General features: G+C 35.3%; 1 protein-coding gene across 1 annotated transcript in view; it reads right to left on the reverse strand.

Annotated features, from left to right (window-relative positions):
- The window catches only part of LOC136386412 (protocadherin-11 X-linked), a 365186-nt gene extending 337788 nt beyond the window's left edge, over positions 1–27398 (reverse strand). Inside the window, exon 1 of the mRNA XM_066357839.1 lies at positions 27082–27398. The gene's annotated coding sequence lies outside the window, so the exon portion shown is untranslated. The remainder of the gene's footprint in view (positions 1–27081) is intronic.
- Between the last annotated feature and the right edge of the window lie 297 nt (positions 27399–27695).

Consider the following 27695-nt stretch of genomic DNA (forward strand, 5'->3'; position numbering starts at 1 on the left):
CATTTTATACTCTTTCTATTAATATTATTATGTGAATCTTTTAAAAACTTGCATAATTAGCTAGATAGTTTCCAAAACCGGTGTATCAAAACTAAAATATTTGAAAATATTCAAATTTACAATAAATAATTATACTCTTCTTTGACCAACGTAATTAATTTAGAAATAAAATATTATTACAAGCATAAAAGAAAGGTAACCTACAACCACATACATATAGACTAAAAAGGTATTAGGGAATGAAGTATCATTTATTTTTAAATAAAATTTTCTCAGATAAATCAATAAATACATTACTAAAGACTTATAAACAATAAATTAAAGTAAGTTTAAAATTTAACCTAATACATTAATGATATTTTAAAGTCATTTTTTTACTTCCTCACTTGTTAATTATAAATGAGAACAACTTTAAATATGACCGCTATTTAATGCTTTGTGGCATTCTCGTTAATAAACAATATTCTAAATCACCATAAAATTCTAAATAAAAAAACAATTTTAATAGTATAATTTCTTTTAAGACAATTTTATTAAAATTTAAAAAAGAATCAGAGTAGTTTACTAAGAATATGAAAATACTTATATTTGGTAATAAGGGAGTCATATCTTATTACCGTTGCTTAAGTTGTTAAGAAAGAATATTCTTTATTTATACTAACTTCTGTTGCCAGCACTGCAACTAATCTAAGAAGTGTAAAATTTCCTCCATTTAGCAAACAGTAAGCTTTATCAGTAATCACACTCATTGCGTGATTGAAAATAATCTAGGAAATTGGATAGCTCTGCACTCACGTTATTTGATTCCTTCTTCCAAGATTGTGTACACACTGGTAAATTTCTGCAAGTCATAATCTTATTAGAATAAAACATATAAAATAAAGATCTATGTTCTTACAAATTATTATAGTGACAAATATCTTGATACAGTCAGCAGTAAGCTTCATCTTAATACAAGTTCTAAAGTTTATAATCAGATATTAAAATAATAGTAGTTACCATTTTACTGAGTTCTTATTGAATGCCAAGTACTTTTCTCAGTACATTTAATACAACTATTGTATGATGTATGTATTTCTGTTGCCAGTTCTATTTATATATGAGGACATAAGGCTTTAAGAGTTTAAGTAACTTGCCCGGTGTCAGAGATATTAAGGTATTCAGCTAGATTTTGAAAGCAGATTTATATGACTCCAAAGTTTAAGCTCTTAACTATTACACAAACTTTATACCAGACAAAATATGTTTGTGTTCACATATTAAGACAAGCAAACCCAACCTAGAAATGTTTTGTAATTAGAATCTAGATCAACATTATCAAGTGGATCACTCAGTAAAGAGTTAATCTGTATAAAAATGTAGCTTTAAGAAAAGTTGGAAGGCATTTGATGGCAAATGATTTTGATAAGTTAACTTTTTCCTAGGAATAAAGTGTTCTCACCTTTCTGATAAGCATACAATTATATGAAAATCTCATTCCATGTGTTTCTATAATTCATATTAAAGTACAAAGAGTATAAATTTTCTGTAGAAAGAACTAAATACAATTTTTTATCCAAATGCCTATCTTTTTATAAGAAAAATGTCTACTCATTTTCCAATTCAATAAGTAATTGATTTGCTTGATTCTACATCTCACTAAAATTGATAGTGCATATTTGAGCAATTAGTACTAAGGACATTTAATGGAACTGTTTCAATTTGGGGAAATCATGTGAAAATTAGGGCAGAGGTCCCCACTCCATAAATCTCCCTTTCCCCAGAAATATGCATTATTCATAAAGATTTCTCCAACACTAATTTTACTTAAGTCTTTTGTAATGATCTTGACAATTCTGCATATATGAAGATTGTATTCAAGAAATGTCTCTACTGGTAACATTTTAACTTGGCAGTTATTAACAACAAAGCTATGATTTCTGCCTTTCAATACATCTCCTGGATAGAGTCTTTGACTATTAAGTTGAATTATATAAAACTGCAAACATTCAACCAATTTTAACCCCCAAAATAGCAATTTCATATGGTCCTACCTTAAATATTCAACTTAAGTATTTTAGTCAGACTTTCCACTAATATTCAAATTTTATATATAATCAAATTAATTCTAAACATCTGGGCAATCTGAAAACTGGGTGGCCAGAAAAACCTATTTAGAAAATTATCAAAATAGGTGAAGCTCGTAGTGTAACTTTGATGAGATGTGAGCAGCAGTTTGCTTAAATAAGTAAAGAGAAATTACTTATTTGAGACTTGATAAAGGCAAGACAGACAATGTAAAAGGTGTGGCAGTGAGAAGCATAAAGTAAAGATCAAAAAAGAAAAAGATGAGTTTTAGTTAACAAAATTAATTGAATCTAAACAATGTGCAGTTTACTCTACCAATCTACTAACATACTAACATAGGTAACTGTAAAAAAAAGACAGCACAAGTAATACAAAAAACAAGTTGGAAGAAAATAAATTCCTCCTATTTAATTTGTAGATTTCTTTTGCAGTGGAATACAAACTGTGAATAACAACTTGGATAACCAGGTTATTCAATCTGTCTGAATGTATGTATGCAGGAATAATATTTGTATGTGAATGATTGTCCTTTAATCATATACAAAACTAGAAAGGACAGGAAAATTATCTGCCCCACTTGAAAAAAAGTTTCCTTAGTTAAGTTTTTTCTCTAGTAACCACTTCTTCAAGGAAACAAGCTGTTAATGCATCAGTATGTTTTAAAAGCAGTCAGGACTTTACTGTTTAATTTATACAAATTATTTAACATATTTTGGCATCCCAGATTCTTGCATGTACTAAGCACCTTTCACGTATATTGCCAACTAAGCCTCACAGTTATGTATCTAACACCTGGAGGACTGATAACAAATGTAATTTTTAATATAATCTGGGAGCCTGATATTTAAAGAGTCTACGATAAATCTTTTTACTCAATGAAAATACTTTTGCACCTGACCTGTGGTGGTGCAGTGGATAAAGTGTTGACCTGGAACGCTGAGGTTGCCAGTTCAAAACCCAGGGCTTGCCTGATCAAGGCACATATAAGAGTTGATGCTTCCTGCTCCTTCCCCCTTCTCTCTGTCTCTCTCTCGTGTTCTCTCTCCTCTCTTTCTAAAAATGGAAAAAATAAAAATCTTTAAAAAATTTAAAAAAGAAAAAGAAAATACTATTGCAAAGCCAATTTTTAATGTTTAATGTTATATTATGTTAATATTACATATAATTTTAGCTTTATGTAATGTCAATATATTTCTAATTTTAAAATAAATAATTTTATATAAATTTACTTTTTATTCTTATTTTATTTTTTAAGTGAGAGGCAGGGAGGCAGAGACCGACTCCTGCATGCTCTCTAACTGGGATCCACCTGGCAAATCCCCATCTGTGGCTAATGCTCCATTGCTTGGCAATTGAGCTATTTTTAGTATTAAGGTGAGATCATGGAGCCATCCTCAGTGCCCGGAGCCAACTTGCTCGAACCATTCAATCCATGATTACAGGAGGAGGATGGAAAAAGAAAGAGAGAGAGAGAGAGAGAGAGAAGAGAGGGAGGGATGGAGAAGCAGATGGCCACTATTCCTGTGTGCCCTGATTGGAAATCAAACCCAGGACTTCCATACATTAAATTAATGCTCTATTGCTGAGCCAACTGACTAGGAGTGAATTTACTTTTTAAATAAAGTTATAATGTATTTATGTCACTCCAAATGAAACTAAAATTTAGCTTTCACATTTTACTTAAAAAATTTTTTTTCTAAATGAATGTTTTCTTTCATTCTAGAAAATAGTGCTTGACTATTTTTGTCCTTTTGAAAATAATCAAGTATAAAACTACCATTTCTAAAAAATGTTTTCAAGCCCTGGCCGGTTGGCTCAGTGGTAGAGCGTCGGCCTGGCGTGCAGAAGTCCTGGGTTCGATTCCCGGCCAGGGCACACAGGAGAAGCGCCCATCTGCTTCTCCACCCCTCCCCCTCTCCTTCCTCTCTGTCTCTCTCTTCCCCTTCTGCAGCTGAGGCTCCATTGGAGCAAAGATGGCCCGGGCGCTGGGGATGGCTCCTTGGCCTCTGCCCCAGGCGCTGGAGTGGCTCTGGTCTCGGCAGAGCGAGGCCCCGGAGGGGCAGAGCATCGCCCCCTGGTGGGCAGAGCGTCGCCCCCTGGTGAGCGTGCCGGGTGGATCCTGGTTGGGTGCATGCGGTAGTCTGTCTGACTGTCTCTCCCCATTTCTAGCTTCAGAAAAATACAAAAAAATTTTTTTCAATAAATTTATGTTGAAAATAATTATATTATTTAGGTATAATACTCAATCTATATCTTACATTTTGTTGATAAGTTACAAATGAAGAAACTCATATTTCAAGTCCAGAGCCTCCTTTATATTAACTAACATAAGTATAAAACAGTATTTTTCTTTAAAAGCCTTTTAAATTTTGTTTATTTTAAATTAGGAGTTAAATATTTAACATCTTACTTATTAAAATCACTTTATTTAAAGACCAGATGGGATAATGAACTTTTAAAAGAAGTAAATTTATGTTTTTTAAATGAATAGCTTCTTATTTTAAACTAAACACTCCTAAAAGTTAAATATAAGCTATCATTTGCCTTAAATTAAATGATTAACTGAATAATTTTATGATAGTATTAGTCTGTTTTTAGTTTTGCCTTTTTTCAAAAGTCAGTGAAAGCTGCAGAAGAGGAGTTTTACTTTTTTTTGTTTTCCTTTTTATTGAATTGATTGTAGTGACACCGGTTAACAAAATTATACAGCTTTCATGTGCATAATTCTACTACACATCATCTGTATCCTGTATTGTGTTTTAGTTTTCAAAAGAAAGTTATTGTTGAGTCACTGAAAAACAAATGATTACTTAAACATAGAATAACACAAACAGAATTATTGTAATTATAGCAAAATTATCTATTTCACGTCTATTTGTTCAAAATCGTAGTCGAGAAATAAGTTTATGTGTTCTTTTATTTATCAAACGACATTTGGATAAGTAAATCACAGCCTTATTCTCCTGGGCATGTGCTTTTTTATTGTGTGTCTCCAAGACAACTGAGAGCAAGCAAGCAGCCACATTTTTATGGGACAAATATTTGCTTTAAAAAACTCAGGAACATAAAAATACTTGTAATTTTTCTTTAGTTTAATAAAAAATGATAATATTAAAAAAGTATAATTAAAACTTTTTTCAAATATTATTGTTTTTGACAGAGAGATGCACCTGTGTAGATTAACAGAAATAGAAAACAGTGACTTAAAAGTAAAACATATACTCTTTCAACAGTCACTTATGAAGAAAAAGAGGTGAAAATTCAGTGAATCAAAGAAAAATTTAGTCAAAGGCAAGGATAATAAGGTGATGGCAAGTGGGAGGTTATGAAAAGTATTGAGCAAAATCTATAATATAAACTTGGCAACTTCTCAGACCTAAAATGCCATTACTAATGGGTCAATAAAATAATTTGGATTTTTTTATGCAGATAAAAACTCAAGTCTTGAAATGATTATATTAGTATATATAATCATTTCAAATTTTTTTAAGAGCATATGTCTAATCATTATATTTCCATTTGTCTAGGAAATGGATGAGTACATGTATCCATATATGTCTCTACATAAATACGAATGTCTAGTATATAATTATATACATATATCATAATTTTATAATGTACTTCTAATAATGCTTAGAAAAATATACAACTTAGTTATGAACAAATACATCAGTTTTTACAACGTTATGTATAACATTTAATTTAAAAAACTTTTATATGAATATTTCAGTGTGTAGTGTTTGTGATCATTTATAAACATAAATGTATTTAAATTTTTATTAATTTTAATTTATTGTGTTAACATGGATTCAAGTGTTCCACTCAATGTAACACCCTCACCCTTCACCCCCGTGCCCCCCATTACACCCCCTTTGTTTCCTTCCCCCTAGCTCCTTCCCCCATTCCCCTTGGGATTTGCTGTCTTGTTATCTGTACTTATGTGTTATGTATATATAATTTCACTAATACTTTCACCTTCTCTGATCCCATCCCTTCACCTCCCTTCCCTCTGACTACCGTCCCTCTGCTCTCTGTGACCCTGCCTCTGCCTCTATTCTGTTCCTCAGTTCACTTTGTTCATTAGATTCCACATGTAAGTGAGATCATATGATACTTGTCTTTCTCTGCCTGGTTTATTCAACTTAGCATAATAAACTCCAGGTCCATCAATGCTATCGCAAAATGTAAGACTTCCTTCTTTTTCATAGCCATGCAGTATTCCATTGTGTATGTGTACCACAGCTTTTTAAACCACTCATCCACTGACGGACATTTGGGCTGTTTCCAGATCTTGGTTAATGTAAACAATGATGCAATAAACATGGGAGTGCATATCTTCTTTTGAGTCAGTGATCTGGTATTCTTAAGATATATTCCTAAAAGTGGTATAGCTGGGTCAAAGGTCAGTTTCATTTTTAATTTTTTGAGGAAACGCCATACTGTTTTCCACAGTGGCTGCACAAGTCTGCATTCCCACCCGCAGTGCTGGAGGGAAGATGAACAGCTCAAAAAAGTAAATAAATAAAAAGTAAAAGAAAAGAAAAAATGTATTTAAATATATATATGTATATAAATATAAAATATTTAAAGCCATGTATATTTCAGTTCTATTCTTCTGAGTAATACAATTTTCTAATGTCTTATAACTACCTTTCAGTGTCCCAGGAAAAAAAATGTTGAGTGGCCATTATTTTTATTTCACAACCAAGAAAATATTTGAGGAGTTATGCAGGAATTCACATCTATTCAAGTGAATGGCCAGAAATCTATCTTCTCTTTTAAATCTTTAAATAGCATTATTAGGTCCAATTATATCATTTACCACATTATATCAAATAAGGTTAAGTGTTTGACTCCTTATTTTTTTTACAGATTTTTTTAATTTTTTTATTTTTATTTACTCATTTTAGAGAGGACAGGGAGAGACAGAGAGAGAGAGAGAGAGAGAAAGAGACAGAGAGAGAGAAGGGGAGGAGGAGCTGGAAGCATCAACTCCCATATGTGCCTTGACCAGGCAAGCCCAAGGTTTTGAACCGGCGACCTCAGCATTTACAGGTCGATGCTTTATCCACTGCGCCACCACAGGTCAGGCTTGACTCCTTATAATAAAAAGTCTCTTAGTGAGTATTTCACATTCACTCTTGTAAGCCGAGCTCAATGCTTCAAGACAAATGGAGTCACTTACTCAACAGAATGGTATATGCTTACATTTTATTATTAGACTGAAAAATAATAGAAATTTAGTTGTAGATATGTCTTTTTCAAATCACTCTGAAAATATAATAATTTGTGCTTTGAAGAACATAGATTTAGTTCAAATCTCTATTCAACTCTGTGGTATATTCTTCTAAAGTTTCTATTTTTAATTTCCATGGTTGCAAGATTTTAAAAATATGGTTCAAGAAAATATTATAAAACATAAAGTAAGTCAGAAACAAGCTAATCAAAGACTCTGAAGAAGGTTAAAATTTGATTAAGTATTAATTAGTAATATATGATAAGGAAAATGTAATAGTTTTGGCCAAAATATTTTTTAAATATTTTAAATTATTTTTAAAAATGGTTTGAATGTATACATAATTGTAATTGAAATACAATTTTAAATATTTAATCTCTTAAAGAAAAATAAATCCATGTCTAAGTAAAATACTTATCAATAATGACTAAATTCTTACACCACCACTGTTATCTGGTGGTAACATATCCTAACATCAGGAAGACAATATTAATTCTACAAAATTTTTTTTTGATGTAAATACTAAAATTCTCAAGTAACAAAGTAACAATAAATGTTAGCAAGAGAAATACAATTTTTAAAAATTATTAAAGATAAATTTATATTTCTCTATATCTAAAAAAAGCTGTTAGATATTATAACATTTAAAAGGTATGTGAGTACTTATATTCTTTTTTCTTTAGTGAGAGAGACAGACAGACAGACAGGGACAGACAGACAGGAAGAGAGAGACATGAGGCATCCATTTTTTGTTGCAGCACCTTAGTTGTTCATTGATTGCCTTCTCATATGTGCCTTGACCACAGGGCTCCAGCCGAGCCAGGTACCCCTTGTTCAAGCCAGAGATCTTGGGTTCAAGCTAGCGACCTTGGGCTTCAAGCTAGTTACTTTTGGGCTCAAACCGGTGACCATGGTGTCATGTTTATGATCCTGCGCTCAAGCTAGTGACTTCACGCTCAAACTGCTCAGGGCACACTCAAGAGGGATAAGCCTGTGCTCAAGCTGGAGTCCTCTGTGTCCCAGTCTGATGCTCTATCTACTGTGCCACTGCATAGTCAGGAAAGTACCTGTGTTTGGTTTTTTTTTTAAGTGCTTTCTACTATTTCAAGATATTAAAATGTCACTGTAATTAAAAAATGCACAATGTTTCCCTACTAGAATGAGAGTCTACCTAGGCAAAATTCCACCATGCTAACCTTTCCTTTTTCTACTTATCAAGCAGTGATATCCATGTACATTTGATTGATTTTTGCACCACATTTGCATCATTATTGCAGTATAACCATGTTATTTATTTTAAAAATAAATTCATAAAAAGATATATATTAATGTTTGACTCATCTTTGATCAATATTCTTGACTCACAGTCTTCCATCCTAGTTGACAAGCCTTAGGATATGATTAAGGTATTAGAAATCGCTGGTTGTATTGTTGTTTGCTTGTTTGTTTGGTCTGAAGGAGAATACAGATTGAGTTATTTAGATAATAGGATTAATGTCCTGGACCTGGCTGATTGGCTCAGCAGTAGAGTGTCAGCCTGACGTGTGGAAGTCCTGGGTTCAATTCAAGGTCAGGGCACACAAGAGAAGCACCCATCTGCCTCTCCACCCTTTTTGTTCTCCTTTCTCTCTATCTCTCTCTTCCCCTTCCTCAGACAAGGCTCCACTGGACCAAAGTTGGCCCAGGCATTGAGGACGGCTCCATGGCCTCTGCCTCAGGTGCTAGAATGGCTCCAGTTGCAACAAAGCAATGCCCCAGATGGGCAGAGCATCTCCCCCTGGTGGGCTTGCTGGTTGGATACCAATCAGGTGTAATGCGATAGTCTGTCTGACTGCCTCCTTGCTTATAACTTCTGAAAAATACAAAAAAAAAAAAGATTAATGTGTCCAAGTTCTTGGACTATTTGGGTTTGAGTTCCTTCCTTGGTCAGCTGCTGGTTGTTTTAAGTTTGTCTGTGATTTCCAGAGTCATGTATACAGCAATAAAATGATTAATATTGACAAAAAAAGCCTAATTTTCACAGGAAGTAAACCTAGCAGTTAACTTGAAAAAATGAAAAAACTCAGTTAAAATTATTGAATGATTCAGTGAGGTGTGATGCTTTGCAGATGGGGACTGTAAGTAAATCAACTCTCCCTTTGTGCTCTAAAAGAATTAGTGATTTAGTTGTTTAACGCTGTGAGACATTTTCTACTTCCAGTATTTATCTCAGCATTATATATCAGGATTCTGAAAAGAGAGTAGAACTGAAAGCCATTATTTTAACTTGGGATTGTTCAAGCAAATCCAATAAAAATCAAAATTGCTATATGCCTCTAGTCAAACCTATCAAATTTGTATTCAAATAAAAAATGCAACAGTCTTTGATGAGAAAGATAATAAACAAGGTTTAATTTTAATTTTTTACACTGACTATATAATCTACCACAAAACTACAGTTATCAAAGGAGAAAACTTAAGTTTTAAATTAGATAGGTAAAGTATATGTGTACACATTTTTCAGGCTTTAACTGAATTGTTAATGACAGTTATTTCATAGATTGAATGTTTCTTCTATTACTATGGTACCCAAAAGGAAAAAATATACCTTAATGTTTAGTCTAACTGATGCACATTTTTGTTTTCTCAAAGCATGGTGTTCTGCTGCTCTAATAAAGTTAATAAAGCTGAAAATAGATATAAAACAATTTTCTAAAAAATAATAATTAAATGTCCATGTGTATAGTCATTATTAATATAGTTAAATTATATTGCAAAAATTCAGAGAACAATAAACTTTATCACTGTGGCTAAAAACATAGGCTCTGAAGTAAAATATATGTATATATTTTGCTGTTATTGTTCCTGACATTACTACCTAAAATCTGTGTAACTTTGGGCAAGTCTCAATTTCTATATTTATGATATGGAGATTATGAGGCATATATTTACCTCATAGAGGTATAGACATAAATATTTAGGGTTAAGATAGTAAACAATAAAGGAGGCTTTTGATTAATTTGCACCAACTAAATATATATGTGTGTGTGGTGATTATCAAGTGTGCAAAAAATAATTATTGTTAGTAAATGTGCATTTACATTTTAAGCATAATCTTAGGTTAAATAATTGCCTCTGGATTTTTTATGTATTGTGGATGTGCTAAATTTTGAGAATGAGCTTATCAAATAAACCTTTTCTAGAAGAAGAGCTAAGAGAAAGTTAACAATTTTTGTACCCTTTTAAAATTTTTAGTTTGCAAATTAACTTGTTTATCTTCAATAACTTCTAAAAGGAGAAGTTGTATTTGTGCTTACTTCTTTTTTTAACTTTCATTTTATTGGTTTTAGAGAGAGGAAAAGAGAGAGACAGAGACAGGAACATCGATCCATTCTGTACATGCCCTGATCGGGGATCAAGCTAGCAACCTCTGTGCTTTGGGATGATGCTCTCATCAACACAGTTATCCAGTGAGGGCTATGATTACTTTCTTACAACGTAGATAACATTTCAAAATTTAGCTGTATACTAGTTTTGAAACAGTCACGCTATTAAATAAACACCAATCTTTACAAAATTTCTCTGGAAATAAAATTAAGTTAAAGCCATTTGGATTATTTTTCTAACAAAAAAATTAAGCTATATAAAAATAAATAGTTTTCATAACAAAATAACGAATAAAAACATATATATATATATATAGAACAATAACTAGGGAAGATTTAATATGCTGTCTGTTCATAAAGATAACTCTTTAGATGTTGAAATAAAAATATAATCTTAACTATGTAAAATAAATTTTTATTTAAACAAATACAACTAGAGTAAAATAAAACTGAGGTTGCTGGCTTTTAGACAATTCCCTTGTATTTAACCAAGCTTGTTAATTTATATTTTGAAGAACAGCATGACCTTTGAAGGTGTGTTTGCTAAGCAAAAGTTTGCAACTCTCTTCCATTAACCTATTGTTTTAGACAAAAACCTAATGTGTTAGACATTTTTAGCAGGAGAGAAACACCTTTAAAATAAATGGGGAATAGAGTAATTTTCTGTAAAAACGGAAAACATATCATAAGTTCCTTAAATTGCATAATTCATAGTGTTTATGGAACTTTAAAACTTAATATATTTTTGAATCCTAAATAACAGAGATATGCTATTAAAGTGAAGGTGACTATAAAACTCTTTTTCTAATATTTCTTCTTGGTTTCAAGGTAAATTTATATTGCAATACAGCACAGTATTACAGTATTATAGTAAAATTTCAGTAAATTTTAAATTGCAGCATATAAACCTTATATAGAAGAAGTACCTAACATTCAAGAAGATAAAGTATTTAAACAAGTAAATGTTTTTGTTACTTAATACAATTTGTTTGGTATTTACTATTCAAATCTATAACCCACATTAGTTGTAGCACTTTGGAATATTTCAGGCTACGTGATCATTATATATCGAATTTTGTAGTATTTACTTGAGCCCCTTTACTACTATAAAAGTGTGATGGTATGATATATAAAAAATAGAGAGACCTAAATTCTATTCCAGGCTGTCACTAACTAGCTTTTGTGACCTTGGATAAGTCACTTCAAAAGGAAAAGGAATGAATACTTCTGGAAATCAACAAATCTTAAGTTAGTGTAATTGACCACAGCTTATATTAAACAGTATTTGTGTTTTTATTAAGATACTTCAAAAAAAGTGCATGTTAAAAAAAGAAAGAAAAAGTGCATATTTTGCAGAAAGATAAAATTTCCCAAATGATAAGGGGAAAAAACCGAAATAAACTAACTAATCTTGAGATTCGAGGATATTAAACGAAGTCTACAAACATGCTTTTCATCCAAATATCGTTACTCTATTTGTAGACAATAATTTAAATCACTGCATAAATCTCAGGATAAGTTATTTAAAACCAGGGTCCCCATCTATATATCATAGTGAAGAGCTCAGAATTTGAAGCTACTCCTAACTAACTGTAAGCAAGCCATTTATCTAATTTTCTATTCTGAACTACTTGAATTTTTCATTTGAAATACAAAATGAAAAAAAAGAACAAAGAAAGAGGGTAAAAATAACTGTCTAAACTAATCCACAGGGTTGTTTGGAGTGTTAGATAATTATATATGAAATATTTTGTCAAATACAATTTCACAAATATGATGTTTATATAAAAGAACTGCAATTAAAGAAACATCACCATAAGGATAATATTGGCTTTTTATATTAAGCTGCACTTTGGCAGAATATGTGTCATTTATATTTTTAAGTCTACTAATTCTCTCATGAGATTCATTAAAGCAACTAAACAAGGTTTGTTTCTCTGACAACAAAAGATATTTTTGTGATACCTTTTAATAATCTAGTTCTTCTGAAGGAAAACAAAGTGTAATCTCCCAGTGGATAAAACTAGTCAGCCCATGCAGTTAACTACTATTACAAAAATCTATCTTACAAAAATGCTTGAATGTAATTCAAATAAAATGAGAAACCTGAGACCTGTGAAAGTTCTGATTGCAAGTATTGCCAGGACTTAGCCAGAGCAAAACACATTAGTTTATTAGTTGATATTCTGTATCTAAGCCAACCCAAGGCCATAATAAATTTTCATGTGTTCTCCCAAATACCATCTCTCCAGACATATTCTCTCAAATACTTTTTTAAATCTTTACAGAGAATTAAAACTCTTAAGAACTTGGCTCTGATTTTTTAGTCTATTTTAAATTAGAACTTAATCCTCATTTTATTCTCTTTAAAAAAACTTATTGATTTATCCACTAGTGCCCCTCTGTTGTTTAATTGATCACATCCTTATTTTTTCGTACACTATGACTATTGTATCATTGTATAGTTATGTTATTAAATGTATTATATTTCTATGTCCAGGGGTATTACCTTTAATGTACCTAATAAGAGTCAATAAGTGCTCACCAAAACTTTCTATTACAAATTTAAAACTCTTAAATGATTAAATATAATAAATACATTGTTAAAATTTTCCATAAGAACATTTGGAACTAAAATTTTAGTACACATATTTTTAAGTGTCAAGTAGCACCAGATCTTGTCTTTTTATGATACTCCCCCCCAAAATATTAATTTCATTAGCTAATATAAGATCCTAAGAAAGAAACAGTAGTCTGGCTCTTTCTCCTTATGGCGAAATGGTGTAGTACCTGGTTCACAGCACTGTTCGATTCAGATGAGATAAAATCTGTAATACCCTAAAATGCAATGAAAACAATTTTAAAATGTTAATACAATTATTTACAAAGTTAAAACTTGGTAGGAGTGCTTTTTATAGTTACTGAAAGGTTTTATTTCAGGTAATCTGTTTAGAATTAGTGCAATTCACATTAGATAAGGGGTGAATTTCCAAAATATTTGAAAAACTTATACAATTTACCACCAGGAAGACAAAAACGCAATTAAAAAATGGGCAAAGGATCTGAACAGATATTCTCCAAAAAGGACATACAGATAGCCAATAAGCATGTGAGAAAATACTCAAGGTTAGTAATCATCAGAGAAATGAAAATTAAAACCACTACAAGATATCACAGCAGACTTGCCAGAATGGCTAAGCCGACATCAATAAATCAAAAAACAAGTGCTGGCAAGGATGTTAAGAAAAGGGAACCCTCATGCATTGTTTGTGAGACTGCAGACTAGTGCAGCCACTGTGGAAAATAGTATGGAATTTCTTCAAAAAATTAAAAAAGAGAACTGCTTTTTAACCCAGTGATCTCACTTCTGAGAATATGTTTTTAATAGCAAAACAATAATTAGAAAGAATATATACACCCTCACGTTCATCGTAGGCTTGTTTACAATAGCCAAAATTTGGAAGCAATCCAAATGTCCATCAACAGATAAGTGGATAAAAAAGCTCTAGTACATTTACGTAATAGAATAGTGCTTGGCCACAAAAAAAGAAAAGAAAGAAAAAGAAAGAAAACAAATCTTACCTTTTAAGGACAACATGGATGGAAATGGAGATTATTATGCTAAGTGAAGTAAACCAGGCAGAGAAAGACAAATATCATATGATCTCACTTATATGTGAAATCTAATGAACACAATAAACTGATGAACAAAATAGAAAAAGAGGCATGGAACTGACCAGAGGACCAGCTGTCAGAGGAGAGGGTGCTGAGGAACTTGATGAAAAAAGGTAGAGAGATTAAGAAAAAAATATATTCATATGTAACACAGAGACATAAACGTCAGTGTGGTGATAGGCAGAGGGGAAGTGAGGTGGAGATAGGTGAAGGTGGACATGGGGTGGAAATGGGAAACGAAAGAGACTCTGCTTGAGGCAATGGGCACACGATGCAGTGTACAGATGATGTTCTATTGAGTTGTACCCTGGAAACCTGTATGGTTTTTCTGAACGAATGTCACTCCAAAGAAGAAAGAAAGAAAAGAAATAAAGAGAGAGAGAGAGAGGGAGGGAGGGAGGGAGGGAGGGAGGAGGAAGGGAGGGAGGGAGGGGAGGGAGGGAGGGAGGGAGGAGGAGGGAGGGAGGGAGGAGGAAGGGAGGGAGGGAGGGAGGGAGGGAGGGAGGGAGGGAGGGAGGGAGGGAGGAGAGAGAGAGAAAAAGAAAGAAAGAAAGGGAAAATCTTGGTTTTGTTTTCAGAAACTCAATTTTTCAGACTACCACAAAACTGTTTTTGAGTGATTTAATTGCTGTCATTAGTGTATGGTATAAAGAAGATATAAAGTATAATAACATTTTTAAAGGAAGTATCAAACATTATGTTCTTGGAGCATCTTTCTATTCTTTGAATGATAGTGTTTACTTAAATTGTCAATCTTCATATTCGAACTTAATCTTAACTTAGACTTTTAATTTTTTCTAATGAATGTAATCAATCTGGTTCCTTATTAATGCTATTACTAATTTTTGCCATCTATTGTATTATTAGTAATTATAAGCACTTCAAAATTTAATGTACAGTATATGACATCATCTACAGTTTAATTGTGTTCAATCTTCATTCACATCTCTTTAAAAATCTTTACTAAAATTATATGACTTATGACTAAATTTTGTTGAGTTTAATATTTTGCTCTATTTTTTGTTTCCAATAGTAAAGAAATCTCATTCAGTTAAGATGTATTTATATTGCATGTAAAACAGGAAAGAGGAGAACTGGCTTAAAGTTATCTAGTTGTATTTGATTATTCTAATTGACTGTTTAGTATTTTTAGCATTTCTAATATTTGTTAAATTTGTCAAAGAAATTATATCTTTCTTCTCATTGTCACAACACTGAAATTGTCTGACTTTTTACATTGTATTCAATTTTATATGATTTTTGAGTTTTAATGCAATTGTAAATTTACTCAATTTTTCTTATTTTGTTTTAAAGTATGAACAGCATATTTTCATAGAACTGATATTTCTACTTTCTATAAAGTGAGTTTCCATAACTAGTCTTTGAAAATAAAATTTGAAGACAATTATTCACATGAATTTTGTTTTGTTTTTCGTATTTATTTCTTTTTTTGGGTATAGTTTGAAATTTTCCTTTCATATATGAAAGGAAATACATATAATATTTTGTTTGCTATACATGCATCCTCAGGCACACTGAAACAGTCTATGCCTAACATTATTAAATAATGTTAAAAGTAATGCAATCCAAGGCAATTTTGGCAGACACCCAAGTTCATTTAGCACTTACAAAAACATTTTAATCCAATTGTCCCTTTTGTTCACTGGGATCCTCAAGTTGCCACCAAACAAGCTTAGCTGTTGCCATTAAGGTATCAGAGCTTAGAAAAAACGAATTCAATTTCATTGGGTAAGCGGTGGCTTTTGAATCCGGTACCACATTTAAGGCATGAATCTCAGCTCAGAAGTGACAACCTTTTTCAGTTATTGCCTTTACCCTGCTAGAACCCCATCGTGTCTCCTAACTAACACAATTTAAACATTTAAACTTGACTTATTTTAATAGCCGCTTTCAAAGTCGTTTGTTTTAAGTTGACACTGGTTCTATACCAAGATGAACTGCATAAATAAATGGAGTTATGACGATTTCGTAGACTGATTATGAATGAAAAGTTCACTAAAATTAAATGACTGTTCTGTTGTAATTTAAAAAGTTAGGTTTAACAAAAAATAGTTAGCATCATGTCTAATTTAACATTTGTTCCTGCTTTGAGGAGACTTTTAGAAGATAACAAATGTAAAATAAATTCTACCAAGTCTGTTTTATTGGTAGTGATGTTTCCCTGAAAAATATCAGATACAAAAAATAAAATAAAACCAATTACTTCGAATTAGGTAAATAGAAATTTAGTTGATCATTTTATTGTGAAATCTGAGTGATTAACATGTTTATTTTCAGTGTTTCACAAATTAATATTTTCAAAGATCTCTATTAGATTATACTGCTTGGAATTTTTGAACAAACTGAAAAGTATTTTTAAAATATTGGTAAGCTATTGACCCTGTGTGGCTAATAGTGTTATTTTTTTGAAAGGATACAAATATAGGTATATGATGCTGGTAAAGTCAATTTGAATATATAATAAACAAGCAACTTATTTTTATTCTGAACTACAGTTTCAACTGATCTATTTACATCAAAGATAAAAATTGATTTTAATATCCAAATGCAATAATTGTATATCACTTTAATTTTAAAAAATTTTGTCATTTGCAAAATAGCTTCATTGAGTCACTTTTCTTTTTTACTCTGCTGCTATTAGTTTATTTCACCTTTTCAAGCTTGTTTCTCAGACGAAGAATTTACCTTTGCAGCTTACTGTGGTTTGAGAGGTAGCAGCATTTATCTCTCCAGGGAACTTGTCAGAAATGCTAAATTTCAGACCCCAACTAGGATTTTCTAAATCAGAATCCACATTTTAACAAGATTTTTCAGATGATTGGTATGTACATTAAAGTTTGAGACCCACAGGGATAGAATATAACTTCCTAGAAAATGAATTTTAAAATAAGTCATTAGCAGTGAGAGTGATTGATTAGAAATTGTGTATTGGCTCTATTTCTTTTTGAAGTGCTTTAAGTTATAGCTATCCAGCTGTGTATTTTAAGTAATGGTCTTATACTCCCCTATTTGTTTACTCTTGCATACCTATCAGGCATTCATTCAGAATCTATGTGCTATTTAATGGATCCAAAACCCCTCCTCAAATAATCCTGCTTTGCTCTCATTACTTTATATAATAACTAGCATATATTGAAACTGCTTTATCTCCTGGGTATTGCAATTTAGTTCATGGGCTAAGAAAAGATGAAAGACAAACAATGCTATAAGAACTATAGAACCTAACTTAAGTCTAAAATATAAATGTTACACTGAGAAAATATTTTCCCGTTGTAGAGTGAGACAATGAAAATCTTGCCAGTTGACACTAGACCAAACTCCCACGAAAAAGTTTTATCTTGTTAGTTGGTGTGTATTGTGTGTGTATGTCAATTGCTCATTTATAAGACTCTCTTTTGAAAATTTAATGTATTTACAAGTTTTTTAAATTTTTTGATCCTAGCAAAACTAGTAAACAACTATGAAATAATAGTATTTTAAATGTACATTAGAAATGAGAGAAAGAAACCAGCTTACACAGTTTTAAAACAGTTGCATACTTCACACTAAACTGAAAATCAGGCCCTATTACTGAACACTCTGGTCGTTTTCCTCTGTACTTGATTTCCCCCTTTTCTGCCTTCCTTTGCCACACAGTAAAATAAGTAAGTCTAAGGTTATTTACGGAATAAAGGAAAACTTGGTTTCAACATATTCTGTCTACTTACTTTTGCCTGACTTACACTTCCTAACACACACACACACACACACGCACACTCACACACACACACACGCACGCACACACACACACACACACACACACCCCTCAACGTAGGCTATAGAATCATGCAACAAACAGACCAAAGTTTATGAAAATAATTTTAAATATTTTCCATATTATATTAAGCCTTCAGGAAAATGTAAATTTTAAGCTTCAGTTAAATATTCATTTATAAAAATAAAACTATCTTTCAAAGAATATATATTTCTTGTCATCTTAAGTAAATGGAGTTTTCAAATCATTTTTAAAGAGTTAAACTATTTATATAAATTAATGCCTTCAAACTTTGCTTTATTCCCTTGGCCTTCATGTCAATACTACATTCTGCATGTTTTATAACATAATGGGCATATTGCAGGTTGTTTTAATAATCTAAATTCAAAACAAAGTGTGGAAAACAGTATTTTTTATATCAGAGTCAAATTGGAAAATTGTCCAGGTTAATAAGTCCAAAGAAACAAATAACTCTTGGATATATTTAACTTTCTGATAATTTACAAACTATTGTATTTGAACAAAGTAGGGAACAGGTAAGGTTGTGGAGTAAATTAATTAATGCTGTCACCTAATACCTTACATGAGGTCATATAGAGCTTATTTCACACATCTAAGCCTTATTTCTCTTATCTGTAAAATGAAGGGGTTGAACTAGATCTTTCTGGTTCCTTCCACTTCCAAAGTTTATGAAACCTGGACCATACTCAGTGTATTGTAGTATGCCAGCTGGCATTACATTTGTTGAATTTAATTTAATATGACTATATATCACTTTGTTGCTATTGTTGCTCATTGATTTTGCCCAATGAAAATGTTAGCTTCTCATAGCAAATATTTTCTTATTTTTTAAATACTACCCCTCACTACCCAGTCAAACTCCCATATCTAGAGTATCGCAATGCTATACAAGCAATATGTTTTTAGTTATTGATGGTTAATGGATTAATTCAGTGAAACGCAATATGTGCAAAGCCAAAGGAAAAGGATAAAAATGCATTATATCTCTTCCACATTTTGTAAAACACCACATTTTTTATTTGAAAGACTTTTCAAATAATTTATAATTTCTTCATTTTATTTTCGGTAAAACTGTACTCCAGAAAGATGACATTTGTCCCAGATCACAATTTAAGTAGACCTTCTGTTCTCACTTCTCCATTCCAAAAACCACTGGCTAAAGAGTTTATAAATGTAGCAAAAATAAACAAAGATTTGCATATTGGGAGCTTAATTTCATTTTGATTGATACAAACCTCCGTACAATGTATTCTTAATAACAAGTTGCTTCAACAACAGCAAGTGAGAAGAAAATCTAACAAATATTTTTAAATCGTTAGCAAATACTGCTTAAAGTCAATCGTATATAAAATATAGATCTCCTAAACGAAGAATGAATTAGGCTATAACATTAAATATTTGTTACATTAGGTAAACTTAAATTTTATGGAATGTCATTATGATGGATCATAAATGGAATTCTTTCTATATAAAAACAGAGGATGTGTATGACTATCTAGGATTGTATAGTGTTAAATTTTAATAGTCTTGCTATTTTCTTATATAAATTTTAAAGGGTCAGCACATAAAAAACTAAATAAAGGAAGAATATAACACAAGTAACCAGTTAATTGATAAATTTAAATATACTTGAATATGCTCATATTTGAGATTTTTATTTTTTAATCCAAGAAGCATTTGTTTTTATTTTCTTTTTACATTCAGAACTTTGAAAAAATATTTCCAAAGAAATAAGAGAGAGGCAAGGCAGTGTTGGGAAAAGCCCTGGTGTAGAGACTGAAAACCAACAATCATGTATATGCTTCCCCTCTTACTAACTGAAAAGCTTTAGAGATCTGATTTTACCTGTCTGACCTTCAGTTTCCCCATTAAAGAATAGGTATAACGATGCTTTCTTTTTCTACTCAAAGTCTTTTATGAGACTAAAATAAAATATGCACTTTTAAAATTATATTAGATAAAAGATACTGTAAAAATTAAATATATTTAAGAGAATGAATTAAAATAAAAGTGTGGCAGAAACCTTAAATTTTGTTTTAATTTCATATGATGACAGCAAATAAATTGTAAACTCAATACAAATCTTAATTTGCATTCTAATCACTTAAGATTTTAAAAAAGAATTGAATTTGCATATAGTTTAATTAAAATTCATCAATAAATTAGTTTCATTATTGTCATGTTAAAATATATCTCATATTAATAAAATAATTTGTACTGAGGAGAGAAAAATCCTCTCCCACAATTTATTCTTCGTTTTCTTTTTTTGCTCCTCTTTTTGTTTCCCCAAATCTATACATCTACAATGAGGAGATTAGATGGGAAAAAATCACTCTTTCAGATCTGGGCTGGAAATTACAAATATAGCCATTGTCATGCTCAATTTCAAATTTTATTATAATAATTTGATGCTTAGCGTATTAAAGACAATTAAAACGGCAGCTTAAGTCCTTGATCACTTGAGCATTTTTAGAGAGCAAAATATAATAGCAGCATTTATGATTTCTGCCTACTCACTCTTCTAATTCAAAAACCATAATTGAAAAAGGTTTTATTCATTTTTTTTTTACTGTTTGATAATGAGAATGCAGTCTTCCCAAAGGTGTAACCAAATCTTAAAAGACACTTTTCACCTTAAAAAGGCTTTGTCCATGTGATAAACCTGTGCTTTACAATCAGTGTTGCACAGGGCATGAATATTGAGGGAGTGTAGCATATATGTAATTTGATGTTTTTTCCTAACAAAAGAAGAGCACATTTTAGGGACAGTCCTTTCCAGATGAACTTCTATTGAAATGCAACACCATTTCAAAAAAGACTGGAATTAACTTAATTATTGCAAGTCAGTGTGAAATATCAAGGCATCTTACCTAGTTTTCTTCATTTTGGATACTGAATGGTCAATAAAATCTTCAGATAATAGAATTCTGCTCAGATAATGACATGTAATTTGGAGTGCTATAATATAAAGTCAATGCAATTAAATGTACTTATATATTTTATTTTTCCCAAAGGTAAAATTTACATGTCATTGACGGAAGAATGAATTGCCAATTTTTTATGGCATGCTCTCTTCCCTTTTAATTCCCAGTGATGTTCAGCCAACCCCCCTACATGTGAAGATATGTATGAGCTGAGAATTGTTTCCTTTCTACACACAAAGGTATAACTTTTTAAGAATGCAGTAAAAAACAAGGGTGCCTTCACCTCTGAACATTGACATAGTGACTAACTGTGCATGTTATTGTAAACATGCTTCGACAAGGCCTTAAAATCTTGTGTGTTCGAGGGTATGTCTGAGGGGACACCCTAAAAATATCAAATTTGAGCCACTATGACAATCCTACAAAGCAAAAAGGAGAGGGAAATAAAAATAAGAAACTTGTACCGAAAACATAAAAGGAATGACCCATGGGAAGAAGACACATCAGAAAGAGTGAGATGCAGAGAAGCAGTTTTGGGATTGTGTGGTAAGAAATTCAAAAAAGTTGTAAATACTTCCCAATGTCATATTTAAACCCTTAATTGTATCTGAAGAAAAACAGACATTTACAAGCATAATAAAAAAATAAAACAAATCTGAGAAATTCCACTATAAATCTTGTTTGAAATAAAACAGCAAGATACACACACAGGGTAGGAAGTTTACTTGTTCAGGAAAATTCTACAAATCTCTGAGTTTGAAGTAAAGGTTCTTTGTTCTTCTTCTTCTTCTTCTCTGAGGTCACTTAAGGGAAGACAGTCCAAGGTGGCTAGTAAGGTGGATAAAATAAAATGGAAATCAGTGGAGAGAAATATCTAGGTAGGTAAAACAGGGAAGAAGCAGGAAGGGAAGAACGACAGGAAGGGAGGGGAGAGAGATAGGGGTGTTTTGCTATTATTGCCTAAGGGGAGGAAAAAGTGAAGATTAAAAACTTGTAATTACTGGTAGATAGAGCTGAAGTAGGTAAGGGTGGGAGAGATGATTAGTACATAGAGGTGATTCAGAGAGATGCGTGGAAAATGGGGTGTGGTAGAGATAAGTGTACTTAAAAGTGACTGAAGGTGTTTACTCTGATGGTAGAAGATTGGGAATTTAGAAGGCGGGATGAGGAAGGTGAAATGAGTGCAATATAAAGATATTAGTGAATTGATGATGATTATGACTAAAAAAGTTTTTTCTTCTTCCCTGGAATCATACTCATTTCTTTGTTCACCCTACAGATTTACTTTAGGCTCTCTTTATTCATTTTTACTCTTTTCTGGATGTTACAGTATCATCTTAATTTATTTTGCCTCCATTCCTATGCCAATGCATTAGTTTATTTAAATATTCACATAAGGACAAGTGACATTTTTTTTTCCTATTGTGTGCCATCAACTTCCTAATTTCATCACCTTGTTTTACTGTTGTTTTTAAGAAAAATCTTCAAAGGCAGCCTATGTCTACCAAATATACGCATACCTCTAAATTCCATAGCAGGGCATCAGACCTCCCTAACACCTTTCCTTACTTAGTTGTGTCAGGCTTTTACAGATCTACTTTCTGACTAGCCACTACCTAAGGATGCCTATTTTTCAAAGCCAGGAACAAAGCCCTTCTTTATGAATCTTTTCTCAACTTATTAGCACAAATTAATTCCTCCCTCCATTATGCTCAGTTAGAGCCTTTATCACATCGTATCATAAATTTGTAAGGGTCTCCTGGCTCACAGAGGCCCAAGCCATGTTTTCATATTCTTTTTTGTATTCCTGAAGCCTAGCACACAGTCTGGCACAGTAGGTGGTTAATTAACGTTTGCAGATTTTTTGGTGAATAAATAAAGGGATGACACCTGAATATGTGAAGAAAGATTATTGGAGAAAATAACATTTCAAAATTTCAGCCCCCGAGTAATATCCCTTCCCACTAACAGAAAACTCTTGCAGCCATACTATTTCATGAATGTAGCGTAATGCCAGTGGTTTATACAAAGTCTCCTCGTCAGTGTGCCTTCCTTCCCACAAAACCTTATATATCCTGGCTAAAGGATGTTGTGGACTGCTTGCATAGAGAGAAGGAGAATTTTCTGCTTTCTAAATCCCTTACCAGATTTCTTCCTGCCACTAGCAGTCTGTAAGCTATCAGGAATTTCTATGTAAAAAAAAAAGAAAAAGTTTTTAATGTCAAGAGAAGAAATAATGTGAAACCTGCAATCTGTTCTGCCAGGGCTCCCGGGTGCCAAAACCCATCATTACTTGGGGGTCCATCAGAATCTCATTCTGGTGATTAAAATAAAAGGGGACTTTTTTCAACCCTTACCAAATGATTAAACTCTAGAAAGTGAATGTGTGGTTGGTTATGCTTGGCCTGAGTTTCCTTCCCATTCCTGTATTTCAAACGCATAGCAACTTTAAGTTTGCTGCCTTTGCTGATATATTACCTAAGGGAAGCCTTTTATCAAAGAGAAGAAAACAAAATCCTAGATTTACAAATCTGAAGAATTCATTGCTCCCCTGCCCTTTCCCTCAAATCCCCCACCTGCTTCAAATCAAAACAGAATAGGAAGGCAGTTCGTTGAGATCCCCTCTGAATGTTATTTTCTTGGGAAGGCCAGTCAGTTCCTAGTCCCAGCTGCCTCCACACGTCCTGCCTCCGTTTCCTCCCTCCCTCCCGCTCTCTGCAACCGTCTCTAAAAGCGCGCTGTGCTCCTTCTCCCAGAGCTTTAAAAAAAAAAAAAAAAATCCGCAATCAGGGGCAACGGATTAGCCACACCGCAAATTCGGAAAAGCAGGGGTTGTTCCTTAAAACACGAAGAAGACATTTAGAAGGGAACCTGCAGCGGGCTTTCGTCTTGTAAAAATCCTATTTCTGAATCTCCCCAATTTGGCGCGCCAGGCTTTAGAAGTGACTAGGCAGCCTTACAATGAAGGGCACGGTGGCTCCCGTCCTGCGGCAACAGCTCCTGTAACCTTTCCGCCCGCATCTCCCCGTTTCCTTCCCTCTCTTGGGTGAAGGGGGTTACCCACACTGCGCTATTGCCTGGGACGGCTCCCATCCCCCTCCGCACCATTTCGTCAGGAAGACGACTCTCTCAGGCTTTTAGGGAGCTTTGTCTGTTTCAGGCTAAGAGGCAGCCACGAGATTTTAAAAACGCCGGTCTTCACCTCCCCCTTCCTTATCACTGGAGGGGGGGGGGAGAGAAAACACGGAAATTTAACACTGGTAACTGTTATTATTTCCCCTAAGTTGCCTTCTCAAATGCCACTAAATAAGTAAATTCACAGTGAACAGTGAAGGTGCAGGATGAAAGGGGGAGAGAATGGGGACGGGAAAGAGAAGGGAAAGGGTTTGGGAAGACCCGAAATTTGTGTTGGATCTCCGGGTTCAACACTGGCCACCGCCCGGCCCGCAGTGTCCTCGCCGCCTCGGGCGGGCGCGTCCGCGCGCCTCCGGGAAGCAGAGGAACTGGAAGGCGGGGCGGAGGGTGCGAGCGCGGGAAGGAGGACGAAAGGCAAGCAGGGCGGCTGCGCAGAGGGAGCGCGCGGGGCAGGGCTGCTCCCGCTCCCGGCCCGGGCTGGCCACCCGATCTCCTCTCGGCCCGTCGAGCCTCTCACACTGGCTGACATCATGGCCAGCAGGAGGGGCTGCCCGTTCCAAGGCGCGTGGAGAACAGATTCTCCCGCCTCGCTGGTGGAGGCGCTCCCTCGCTGCTTGGCCCGCGCAGCGCGGCGGCGGCTGGACTCAGACCGCGTCAGCGGCGCGGGACAATTCTTAATTTAGCGGAGGGAGAAGGGAATCTTTAGACCTTAGCGCGTCCGTCTCGATTCATTCGTCAAAACCGCCCGCACATCGTCCGTACTTCCTCTGAGGAACCAGACAAAGGCAAGAAAGGGGGAAACATGTACAAATACTATTACTTTGACTTGCTTTCAAATGTCCCCCAAACACACACACGACAGGGCAGTCCTGAAGCTGATATTCCGCCCGTGATTATGAGAGTTTCATTCAAACAAGACTGCGAGTGGAATTCATTTATTCTGTACCAAGTTCGTAAGGTAACCGCAAGTACCTATTTTGAGTCGTACCTGTTTTAACCTTTTTTTTGGGGGGGGGCAGTCGCTGTCGTCATAAAGCGCCGCTACCTTCTACGGTGTTGTGCTCAGTGTTTAGAATTCTTTTCTGCATGCTCCTCAGGTTGGTTCCCTGTAGCAGCGCTAAGAGCACGCAGGGAGCTCTTTAACACCATCACCCCTACCCATACTAACTGTCCCCTCCCCCGCCTAACCCGATTTTAAACACTTTCTCCCCCACACTTAGTAGAGAAACCTACGCTACGTTTAAATCCCATTTTGCGATGTTCCCACAGGAGGACTTGCGTTGGTTTTGTTCTTTTGTTTAATTTTCTGTATTCTTTTGTCCTAGCCCCCTTTCCCTTCGATCCTTGCTTTGTGGGTGTGTGCCGCAGCGGCGCAAGTTTTGATTCCAGCTTCGAAGCCAACATTTTAGAAGGGCACCCTACTCGGAGATGTCAGGGCCCGCCCGCAGACGCGCTCTCACTCACTCCACACACACGTCCCGCCGCCCCGCACCCCACACCGCAAAAGTGGTCAAAGCAGCGAAGCGCAGAATTATTCCGGAAACCAAAGGGCCGTTTTGAGTTGAGCTCCAAAAAGTCTTTCCTGGGGAAAGAAAAGTGGTTCCTACTATACACTCCTGGGAAGTGCCCCCCTCCCCAGGGGAGGAAGACAAGTCAGGCTAAGCGCTCCTATGCTAGGTCAGTGTCCTACCAAGGGCAGACTGCCGCTCTGCTCTTCGAAAGTCTCTAAAGGAAAAGACCCCTTCTTGGCTACGCGCTTTTAAAAAGTCACCTTTTCCGAGGGCGCTCTTATACAGAGGCCATTCTTTTCGCGAAGAGGGGCCGTTTTATTGCTACACGTTTAGAAATTAATAATAATAGTAATCATAATCATAAAAATCTAAAAGAATTCCTAGCTCCTTTTTGGAGAAACGAACTGTTTTTCGGGTTCTATTTCAGTAAACGCCATTCACCTATGAGATAGGTGGAATTTTATGGCTAAGGGACTAAAAGTCATTTCTTTAGAGAAACAGGAACCCTCTAAAGTTCCGCTACACTCTTAGAACATATTTTTTCCCGTTGCCATTTAGAAAAGGATGCCTTCTGTTATTGTTGTTGTTTTGTTTTTCAGCTACGCAGGGTAAGGAGTCCCTTTAAAAAACAACAACAACTAAACATATTTTCCACACCTACCGTCTCCACACCCAGCAGGTGCTGGCTGAGCCCGGTAAGTAGGGCGGGAAGGAAGGGCGGGGAGGCGCGCGCCAGGAGGCACTGCTCCGGGGACACCGCGCTCTTCAGCGCGCTGCGCTCTGCGTCGCTCTGCGCCAAGGATCGGGTCCTCAAGGCTTACAACCAGCCTGGCAAGGACCCACGCCCCATTCCCCAAGCCCCCAAAGATAAGAGCACAGCGGGGCCCAGCCGCGAGAAGTCCGAGGCGGGCGCTGGGCTCGCAGCATTGTCCCTCAGCTGGGACCGCTCCGCCAGGCCAGCTAGAGAGGGATGTCCTATTTTCTCAGCACTTGCCCCAATCTTAGAGTTCTAGCCTAACTGAAGCTGACTGTGTTTGTGAAAGTCAAAGATCTTTCTGCACGGCAAATGGGGAAATTCATGCGCGGACACTTTTCTGACAGAAGTGAGAGTTTTCGCAAAGTATCCAAGCCAAGCCGAGCGGTGGCAATGCCAAAGACAGCTATCTGCAATTAAGTGCAAGGTTAGCTCTTTTTCTTACCTTCAAGCAAAGAGAGTGGGCAGGGGGAAGGGAGGACCCCAGAAGTGTCTTTGAAACCCCTCTTTGGTCACAGTTAAGACCCCAGGCGCAAGCAGCAGGAAGCCTCCGCGCACCAAGTGACGGCCGCATGCCTCACGCCCCCACTCAGTTCCGGCACCCGACCCGATACTTACTCTGTATTCGTTGCCTCTATAGTAGAATGAAGTGGGGGGTGAAAAAGAGAAAAAGCGGTGCTCGCTCCACGGAGACTGCGATTGCTGTAGCGGGCTCTACCGCCACAGCTCGCAGTCCGCGGAGCAGCCGGTGTTGTGGAGTCGCTTGTGAGGTTGTTCAGGCCGCCCGGTCGCCTGGGCTGCCTGTGTCTCTGGTGTCGTCGCTGAGGGTGACACCGCCGCTGCCGCTGCCGCTACCACTGCCACTGAGCACACTCGGTTCAGCTAGCTCTCTGCTCTACCGCGCGGGCCGTTCAGTGCAGCTCTCAGACTTACTGCTCCTCCCGCCCAGACAGTTCGCCGACTGCAAGGAGCCAGTGCCGAGCCAGCCCTTTTCAATGGCGAGTGGGAGGGACTAGATGGAGGGGGCGAAGGGGGAAGGAAGGGGGGTGAGCGAGTGGAGCGCGGGGTGGGGGGGCGGAGAAGTGAGTCAGTGCCTGGGCCGCCTGCTGGGTGGGGATGGCACGGCACCAACGCTGGGTACCCCCCTCTGGTCCCCACTCCCTGCACCCCCACATCCCCGACCGCTCCTGGGGCTGCCCCTCCCGGCTGAAGGGAACCGGGGAGAAGGGTGG

This window comes from Saccopteryx leptura, chromosome X (assembly GCF_036850995.1).
Source record: "Saccopteryx leptura isolate mSacLep1 chromosome X, mSacLep1_pri_phased_curated, whole genome shotgun sequence".
In the NCBI taxonomy this organism is placed as follows: domain Eukaryota; kingdom Metazoa; phylum Chordata; class Mammalia; order Chiroptera; family Emballonuridae; genus Saccopteryx; species Saccopteryx leptura.